General features: G+C 46.9%; 1 long non-coding RNA gene across 2 annotated transcripts; it reads right to left on the bottom strand.

Moving 5' to 3' along the window:
* Window positions 1-4717: 4717 nt before the first annotated feature.
* On the bottom strand, window positions 4718-10421 carry LOC26514943. 2 transcript variants are annotated; one of them, XR_006507577.1, is made up of 2 exons: window positions 10049-10421; window positions 4718-10006 (listed from the first exon to the last, which is right to left on the bottom strand). It is a non-coding gene; the product is annotated as an uncharacterized LOC26514943 (long non-coding RNA). The 2 variants fall into 2 exon arrangements; XR_006507576.1 differs by having other exon boundaries at window positions 4718-9992.
* Between the last annotated feature and the right edge of the window lie 94 nt (window positions 10422-10515).

Genomic DNA, 10515 nt, shown 5'->3' with positions numbered 1-10515 from the left:
GAAATTAGCCATTGATATTTGAATAAGCCAGCTCAGGAGTGAGGAGGATGGGGATGGGGATGGGATGATGGCTGCAATCGCAATCACAATAACTATAACCATATAGCGCTGGGCCGAAATTCCAGCAAAGTCGGTCAATCGGCCACCAAATTGCAATTCCCAAACAATAAACATACAATTATGATATAATATTAAATACCTCTATATCTTAGCTTAAGAAAAATACTACAAATAAGCCCTTAAAAGGACCCTACGCCCTGAATGCTGCAACACTTTTTTAAACTCCACCCCAAGGCATCATAAATAATCACCTTTGTATCTAATCATCTAGGTTAAATAAATGTAAATATGTGAATGGATGGGAAATACATTATAACCAGAAATGATTCATCCAAAAACCAACCAATATCTTAACAAAAATGTCTTGAAAAATCCCACCCGAAATAGTATTAATTATAGAGATTAAACGAGATTGAGAAATTACGAGAATCCATAAAGTAAATAGCCTATAATTTGCAACTAACATGCAACAAACATTTTCCATGTTTGGACATTCACTTACGAATCGATAAAAATCGATAAAAAAAAAAATACAAACTGCTCACCTGCAATATTCCCATTCACTCTCCCCAAAAATCCAGTCGAAACAACGGGATTGGAGGAATGCGAACCGAGATATGTTGCAAGAGATGGAACAATTGTTGTTGTTGTTTTGTGTTTCTGTTTCTGTGTCACTACTGACCCGTTTTCAACCAACAACACGAGTGAGATGGAGAGATAGTTGCACCTGGCGCCGATTCCGCATTGGAGATTCAAAAGGCCTTTAGGGATGGCAAGAAGTTCGATTAATTTTTCCCCCCTGGGTTCCCTGGGTTTCCCCTAATTTCCACCGCCTCTCCCATCCTGCTCCACCAAAATATTGAAAAACCAAACAAGCCATAAATTATGCAATCCTCGGAGCGTCCAAACATCTCGTGCAATGCTTTTCAATTTTCCACAAAAGCCAAATAAAAGTTGGGAACGAAAAAAATGGTCTGAAAGCCAGACAGAGACAGACCGATCGATGGCGGCTATGGCTGCATTTACCGTTAAGCAAATGGAAACCAGTTCTGGGGAAAAAAGGCAGAAAACCTCAAAGGCTGCCAAAAATTAAATGCTAAGTGGTAAAGCGAAACAGAAATGCATTTTGTTACTGCAAAAAAATAAAAATAAAAAACCAAACAGAAGAAGCATGACAAAGATCTTGCAACGGCAAACGGGTTTAAAGGGTTTCCAAAAAAAATAAAAAAGAAAAAAATGCATAATTGCATTCAGAAGCCCAGAGATGCCAGAGATCTCGATTAATGCACTCAAAGTTCAATATCACTCAAAGCGAGAGGGAAAAAGCTCAACGCCAAGAGACAGAGATGGAGCAAGGGATGGAGCGACGAGATGCAAATGAAACCGCAAAATATTTAAGGTTAGCCGCAGGCTTCTACACTTCTAGTTTTTGGGATACTTTTTTTTCTCTCAGTGCAAGGGTCTGACCGTCTGTCAGTCATTCCCCGTGTCGGTTGGTACACGTAAGGTTTGTGAGCTGCTGTCAGCAAATTAACAAAAAAAAAAAAAAAACAACAACACACACTCGAAAAAAAAACCTGTCGGAAGGGGGGTCGAGCTCATATCTTAATGAGAAAAGTGAAAGTGTCAAGAAATAAGCAAAGCGACGACCAACAAAGGTTCAGTTAACAGTGAATAAATAAAAACGCGCCACTAAGCCACCAAAAAGTAAAACAAAAACAAAAACAAAAACAACAAAAAATGTTGAATCAGAAATCGGAAATTCAGAAAATCAGAAATCAAAACGATTAGCAAAGCGATTCGAGCCAGGTTATCTATCAATTAGCCAACCGATAACCGAACTGAACTCAAAATCTAGGTCTGGGAATGGGAATGGGAATCGGGCGGGAAGCTTATGTACCTGGGAAGCTGCGGTTTTGATTAGATCTCCGCATATATAGTATATTTAATGGTATTTTTAATGTGACCTCAATTACTTCATCATTTCCTTAATACTCGAATATCATCTGATAATTGGAGGAATATAATTATCTCGCATTTAATGCATAAATTATTGACATTTCCTCTCTGAAACGTTAAATTTGGGTCAATGGGAATATTGTATTCGATATTCGATGGCATATTAATTGAAAGATCATGAAAGCTTTTGGAGGCCGGGGGTCTTGGGGTTTTTGAACCTAAAACTATAGTATTTTTTGAAGTTTTTGAAATTCTACAACTGAAGAAGCTGTTCTATTCAGTGCACTTGACTGTTAGTCTTGGCACTTGGAAAATTATTCAACCAAATATTTGATTGCACAAATTTTCACATAGTTTTGTTTTTTTTTTTGGATCACTTGCTGGGCAGGCCAAAACAATAATGCCTGTTTTGTAGTTTTTGTAATTTTGTTATGGCTGGTTGTTGGTTTTTTTTTTTTTTGGCTTTTTTTTAATGCCATTGTTGATGCTCTTGTGTGGATGTTGGGGATGTGTTGCCGATGTTAATTGTTGCTGTTGCTGTTGCTGTTGCTGTTGCTGTTTGCGCTTGCGTCACGTTTTGACATTTTGACCATGAACGCATTTCTTGGCAAGGAAAACGCACGGCAATTTGGAAAGAGACAGCCAGACAGAGGGAAAGAGAAATAGAGAGAGAGAGAGTGCGCGAGGCAGATCGGATGAAATTGAACCGAAAAATGTTGCTCGTAATCACGGGCTTCTTTCCCCATCTCTAGCGGTGTTTTTTTTTTATAATTACTTCATTTGCAATCTCTCGTGTGGCAATAGAAGAAACTACCGTTAATTAAAAACGCAAACGCACGGCCAAATGAGCGCAGATTGCGTGAGCGCGAGCGAGACGGAAAAGGGAGAAGTAAGAGTACAATACATTGAGAGAAACAGTTCGAAAAGCTCCAATAAACAGTTAGCCTCTCGTTGAGTAATTCTGATTCAAAGTTTCTCAAAGTCCACAGTGCGTATACGTAATGTGAGTCTGCCAAATATTACTCATACGCCATGTTGCCAAATACTATAGATATTCTTTCATTTAAATACTCAAAAATATAACAAAATACTTAGAGTAACCATAAAATTTGTACTGTGTATAGAAGAGAGAGGCACGGCTGTCATAACAGAGGCGCCAAAATATTTTCACTTGACTTTTGTGGCACGGTTTTTATGGCCACGCGAAGTTCACCGGGGAACTCTCGCATTGGTAAAAGGTAAAAGGGGAAAATGGGAAAGGGAATGGGGCTGTGGTGCGGGTGATGGGCAGAAAATTGTTATGCAATGAGGAGAAAATTGACAAAAAAGACAAAGCGCCAAAATACAAACAAAACCGCGTGAGAGACTGCGACACAAAAACTGCAATGTCACTTAGCCATTATTAATGCCTGGCATTTTTCGGGAGGGCGTGCCCCGGGTGCGGGGATGCGAGCACATGAGAAACGCCTTGTCCCACCGGACGGGCATACAAGCGGACAGATTCACGGACAACCTGACGGACTGACGGACAGCAGAGTTAAAACTGTGCCACGGTAATCGCACTGAACGTACGGAGGCTGCGCTGGAATGCTCTATCTGCAAGTGCCTTACACTGAAAGAAACAAATGTGAATTTCGTTGCGACAGCCAGACATATCTATATATGTATCTTTGACAATATCCAAACGATCCTCAAGCGGTGTACCTTAAACGATTCGTGGATCGATTCCCCACAAATTTTTATCAAAATCTCAGAACGAATTTCGGGATCCATTTTTTTCGATTTTTTCTGGGGCATCCCCTTCAAAAAGCGTTAAGATCGTGGGGAGCGCAACTATGGCCCAGTCCGATAGCCATATCTTGGCCAATATCCATCCGATTCTTAAGCGGAATACCTTAAACGATTCGTGGATCGATTCCCCACAAATCTGCATCAAAATCTCAGAACGAATTTCGGGATCCATTTTTTTCGATTTTTTCTGCGGCACCCTTCAAAAAGCGTTAAGATCATGGGGAGCGCAACTATGGCCCAGTCCGATAGCCATATCTTGGCCAATATCCATCCGATTCTTAAACGGAATACCTTAAACGATTTGTGAATCGATTCCCCACAAATCTGCATCAAAATCTGAGAACGAATTTCGGGATCCATTTTTTTCGATTTTTTCTAGGGCATCCCCTTCAAAAAGCATCAAGATCGTAGGGAACGCCACTTTTGTAGGCTATATCTTTCCCAATATCTATCCGATTCTCAAGCAGTATACATTATATGACTTGTGGATCAATTCTCCTTAAATCTGCATAAAAATCTGATAACAAAATTCCTTTCCATGTTTTTGAAATTATTTTCTGTTGGGGCTACTTTGAAAATTGTGGTATTTTAGTACATACTGTAACGAACAGTGAGGTGGCATCTCTGGACATATCGGACGAGAGGAGGGAGTTGCACGCTGTGTCCGGCCAGATCTCGCCGGCTAGTGGGTGGGTTCTGGAACACCCCCTTCTCTCCCCTCGATGCTGCCTCGGGAATCATAAATTGAATCGATAATGATGCGTGCGCGACCCCACGAACAGCGTGGGTCAAACCTGAGCTCCTCAGACCAGAGTATATTAGGATCCTTCGGAGATCCCCCAAGAAGGCACATGGCATGGGTTGGTGGCAGGGCGGTGGCGACCCAAACGAGGCGAAATATGTTTTCTTACTCCATTATAAACTTCATTGTTTTATTCCTTAACAAAAGACCTTAAAATTCTAGATGACATCCTTATCCTAGCTTCCTAACTATTCTAATACTCCAATGTATGATTTTTCTGACTATGCTTAATAATATCTTATTGCTAAAAATTAGAGAACTTAAATGTATATTCGACTTGGCAGGATTTGCGGACTCGCGTTCAATATCATGACAACAGATTTTAGTTACTAAGAGAGCGCTACTACAAAGACCACGCGTGGGGTTGACTGTATAACCGGTGAAGCCTCTTGGGCTGGAACTCGGAAAACGAGGAAAAATATTGATCGGAGAATTCCGTATCACTTCTGCTGGCCTGGCATAGATTTAGGATTACTCACTCAATACATCCGCGACGAGTTGTTGAAGCGCTTCCACTACTCGAGGCTGGAAAAGATAATATGCAATTCGGGAGGGCCTTTGCCTAACCCGTCAACAATGCCAACAACAAAACATACAGCCAGTGGCAGAGCTCTGACGCGAAATCTTCGCCCACTACTTCTTCTCCTCCTCTTCCGGCACCGTTAGGCCATCAGCCGGTCGAGTCTCTCCGCTCTCCTGATCGACAAAGCGCTTCTTGAAAGCGCCGCAAGCGCCCTGTCCCTGCTTCTTATCCTACGGCTGAAGGCTAGTCCACGCCTGCTCCTCCGGATAACGGAACGCTCCTTTAAAGCGCAGCCAGCGCTCCGCTCCCGCTACTGCTCCTATAGGAGCTCGCCTATTTTGCGGCGACTCCTCCGTTCGACGGCGTGCTCCTTAAAAGCGCCGCCAGCACTCCGTCCCCGTTTTTACTCCTCCAGGAGGACGCCTACTGCACGGCGGCTCCTGCGATCGGCGTGGTGCTGCTTAAAGCGCCGCCAGCACTCTGTCTTCCTTCACTACTCCAGGATGGCGCCTACTACACGACGGCTCCTGTGATCGACGGGGTGCTGCTTAAAGCGCCGCCAGCACTCCGTCCTTCGTCACTGCTCCAGGATGGCGCCTACTTTACGGCGACTCCTGTGAGGTTAGGGCCGAACCCTATCCGGATCTCTGGCGGAGCGCCCCTTAAAGCGTCGCGAACGCTCCGATTGCTTCACTTCAGGTCGAGCTCACGGTATCTCCAGCTCCTACTTGGTTTTGATGACTCCCCTCAGCCCCGCCTCGTGGGCGGCCTGACTGAGAGATTCGCGCCGCAACTGTGACCCGCTCTTCTCTTCTTCTTCTGGCCAAGCGTTGCTCGCACTATGCCTCTCTGTCACCAGGGGTCTAGCTCGCACGCTGGTACCCCTGACCTAGCTAAACGAAAACACCTACGTCAGGCTCGCATAACCATGACCAGTCTTAAAACTCACCTAGCTTCTACGATCGCGCCCTGCCTTGACTGAGCAGTACGTACACCGCCAAATTGCCGCTTGTGGCCCTCTTTCTGTATGCCTGCTGGTCCTGCCCCAGCACGATGGTTCCTCAGCGGGTAAAACTACGCTGCAGTTGCTCGAAAATTTCCGGATGCTTCTCCTTGCTTGCACGAACTTGCTTGTTTCGTGGTTAAATTCAAAAAGAACGCCGCTCCCACGCGGTTTCCTAACCTTAGCTTTGAGCGCGTTACCAGATCGATCAGATCCTCCACGAAACGCTGAATAGGGTCCTATTACGCGATCGGGCTGCCAGAAAGGCTGAAACACCGCACCCCCCCAGGCTGCCAACCCGGTCGACCTATCGCCGACGTTACAAAATGCCCCCTTCTCAAGAGCTAGAACAGGATCTCAAACGATCCTGTTTAGCTCAATCACGGAGGCGAGAACTACTGTTTCACCTCTTTGACATGATAGGTGCCTATCGCTCGCCCTTGCTTATCCTACCGCTCGTAGGTAGCCTTTCCGGTCTCCTCCGAACTCCCTCCAATACAGCTAACCACTGCACCAGTATCCAATAGTCCTAAAACTACCTCTCCAAATAATCAGACCTCGGCAAAAGGACGTCTGTCTGAGGTCTTGTACTTCATTGTTTCTTTCGTCTTCATCATCTGCCAATATCGCCTTATCCTATTAGTATTCCTTGACCTATACTTACATTCTACCTTAGACCTATTAAACTCTTCTCTGAACTCATTTCCTACTTGTCCTTGTTTACTCCTGACGGAACGCGCTGAGTTGGACGATCCGGCGCGTTCGCTCTCCCGTTTTTTAGACACTTCGGACACGATGGTTTGTAAACATTTGGTGCTCCGCACCCAAAACAGAAAACTTTCCGCTTGCCCGCGCAGTCGTGGTACCTGTGACCCTCTTTCCTGCAATTCCAGCAGATAAGAGCCACTGCCTCCACTTCACCCGCTTCATCACCTGAGAATTCTTGGGCCTCTTCCCATTCCAAGTCGCTTCCTACTTCCGCTACTGATCTGTTGTGCCCGTAACCTTTGTGGGAGCTTCTGTCTTCCTGTCTCTGAGTTTCACCGAAAGAAGCCGTCTTCCCCCAACCTGGTTTGGAAAGTTGGCTCTCTGATTGCGCCCTTTGGTGGAACCGTTCGTCTATTCGCTCTGACAGTTGTTCCAGCAGCGTCGCCTGCATAGCGCTGATTAATTGGGATACAATCGAACACAATACCGCTGTGCCTCCTGCCGACGCTGCTTGAGAGCTCGCTTGGCTGGTCCCACAGGGTGAATCTCCCCTGCGAGTCAGCTGACTTGTACTTGCGCCAGTCCTGACGCCGGCCGCCTGTGCTTTCTCAAAACACGCTACCTTGCACGTCGGACATGACAGCTTCGATTTAGCGTGTGTTGCTATACACGCCTTGTGGAACACGTGTCCGCACTTGGTCCTGGCTCTGCCGGTTGTCCTTTCTTTATTACATAGTGTGCAGATGGACCCCTTTTTGGGAGTCGCTGCCCCCTTCTCTGCCTCTGCCGGGTTCATCCTTTCTTTCTTTCTTGCCTAACCTAAAAAATGCTCGCTTCACAAATACCGAAACTCTAAAACTGAATTTCGCCTTCGTCTTTAGCCTGCCTACCGCCATGCACGCTGCCTAACATTCTTCTTCTCTTCGCCATTGCTTCTCACCTAATTCCGTTCTGGAATTTCGCTCGTAGAAAACTCCCCTTTCCAGCTCTTTGTCGCCCGTCCTGCTAACTTCCAGGCCTGCGATCTATAAGCTGAAACCCTTTGGACGTGGTCATTTCGTGCCTGTTACGAATGAACTCCGAGCGTCCTTCTGCTCTCCTAGGGGATGACGGGATTTAGCTGCCAATTTACAGGCTTGGTCAGATATCAGTCCGCTAACTGATACTGCTGTTCCAAACGACTGTGGCACTGTCTCTCCCGTCCCTTCGTCATTGTAGCAGCCTGCTATCCGAAACTCGTGGTCAGCTGGGTCCTATCCCCTGCTAAAGTCCTGCGAGAATCCGTCCTGCTAAACTCTACACGAAACTATTTCTGTGGTTGCGAGGCACTGTGGTCTACTCTCTCCTCTGAGTGTAGAATTTCGAGCGGTACCCGCGCCACTGCTGAGGGTTTTGGTCTGGTTACTGCCATGCCACTGTAACCAGCCGAAAAAAACTTGTCCGCAAAACATGGCTGCGTCTAACCATGCTAAAAACATGGCCACTTAGTTGGGCGCCAGATAAATTTATGATTAAGATAATTATAATTGTAACGAACAGTGAGGTGGCATCTCTGGACATATCGGACGAGAGGAGGGAGTTGCACGCTGTGTCCGGCCAGATCTCGCCGGCTAGTGGGTGGGTTCTGGAACACCCCCTTCTCTCCCCTCGATGCTGCCTCGGGAATCATAAATTGAATCGATAATGATGCGTGCGCGACCCCACGAACAGCGTGGGTCAAACCTGAGCTCCTCAGACCAGAGTATATTAGGATCCTTCGGAGATCCCCCAAGAAGGCACATGGCATGGGTTGGTGGCAGGGCGGTGGCGACCCAAACGAGGCGAAATATGTTTTCTTACTCCATTATAAACTTCATTGTTTTATTCCTTAACAAAAGACCTTAAAATTCTAGATGACATCCTTATCCTAGCTTCCTAACTATTCTAATACTCCAATGTATGATTTTTCTGACTATGCTTAATAATATCTTATTGCTAAAAATTAGAGAACTTAAATGTATATTCGACTTGGCAGGATTTGCGGACTCGCGTTCAATATCATGACAACAGATTTTAGTTACTAAGAGAGCGCTACTACAAAGACCACGCGTGGGGTTGACTGTATAACCGGTGAAGCCTCTTGGGCTGGAACTCGGAAAACGAGGAAAAATATTGATCGGAGAATTCCGTATCACTTCTGCTGGCCTGGCATAGATTTAGGATTACTCACTCAATACATCCGCGACGAGTTGTTGAAGCGCTTCCACTACTCGAGGCTGGAAAAGATAATATGCAATTCGGGAGGGCCTTTGCCTAACCCGTCAACAATGCCAACAACAAAACATACAGCCAGTGGCAGAGCTCTGACGCGAAATCTTCGCCCACTACTTCTTCTCCTCCTCTTCCGGCACCGTTAGGCCATCAGCCGGTCGAGTCTCTCCGCTCTCCTGATCGACAAAGCGCTTCTTGAAAGCGCCGCAAGCGCCCTGTCCCTGCTTCTTATCCTACGGCTGAAGGCTAGTCCACGCCTGCTCCTCCGGATAACGGAACGCTCCTTTAAAGCGCAGCCAGCGCTCCGCTCCCGCTACTGCTCCTATAGGAGCTCGCCTATTTTGCGGCGACTCCTCCGTTCGACGGCGTGCTCCTTAAAAGCGCCGCCAGCACTCCGTCCCCGTTTTTACTCCTCCAGGAGGACGCCTACTGCACGGCGGCTCCTGCGATCGGCGTGGTGCTGCTTAAAGCGCCGCCAGCACTCTGTCTTCCTTCACTACTCCAGGATGGCGCCTACTACACGACGGCTCCTGTGATCGACGGGGTGCTGCTTAAAGCGCCGCCAGCACTCCGTCCTTCGTCACTGCTCCAGGATGGCGCCTACTTTACGGCGACTCCTGTGAGGTTAGGGCCGAACCCTATCCGGATCTCTGGCGGAGCGCCCCTTAAAGCGTCGCGAACGCTCCGATTGCTTCACTTCAGGTCGAGCTCACGGTATCTCCAGCTCCTACTTGGTTTTGATGACTCCCCTCAGCCCCGCCTCGTGGGCGGCCTGACTGAGAGATTCGCGCCGCAACTGTGACCCGCTCTTCTCTTCTTCTTCTGGCCAAGCGTTGCTCGCACTATGCCTCTCTGTCACCAGGGGTCTAGCTCGCACGCTGGTACCCCTGACCTAGCTAAACGAAAACACCTACGTCAGGCTCGCATAACCATGACCAGTCTTAAAACTCACCTAGCTTCTACGATCGCGCCCTGCCTTGACTGAGCAGTACGTACACCGCCAAATTGCCGCTTGTGGCCCTCTTTCTGTATGCCTGCTGGTCCTGCCCCAGCACGATGGTTCCTCAGCGGGTAAAACTACGCTGCAGTTGCTCGAAAATTTCCGGATGCTTCTCCTTGCTTGCACGAACTTGCTTGTTTCGTGGTTAAATTCAAAAAGAACGCCGCTCCCACGCGGTTTCCTAACCTTAGCTTTGAGCGCGTTACCAGATCGATCAGATCCTCCACGAAACGCTGAATAGGGTCCTATTACGCGATCGGGCTGCCAGAAAGGCTGAAACACCGCACCCCCCCAGGCTGCCAACCCGGTCGACCTATCGCCGACGTTACAATACATAGTATGTTTATCACCATGTAATATTATTTTTTTACAGATTTAAGCCATATTTTTCTTTCGGTCCATAAGCCCATAACTGTAAA

This window comes from Drosophila ananassae, chromosome XL (assembly GCF_017639315.1).
Source record: "Drosophila ananassae strain 14024-0371.13 chromosome XL, ASM1763931v2, whole genome shotgun sequence".
In the NCBI taxonomy this organism is placed as follows: domain Eukaryota; kingdom Metazoa; phylum Arthropoda; class Insecta; order Diptera; family Drosophilidae; genus Drosophila; species Drosophila ananassae.
This window is presented reverse-complemented; position numbering and strand designations above follow the sequence as displayed.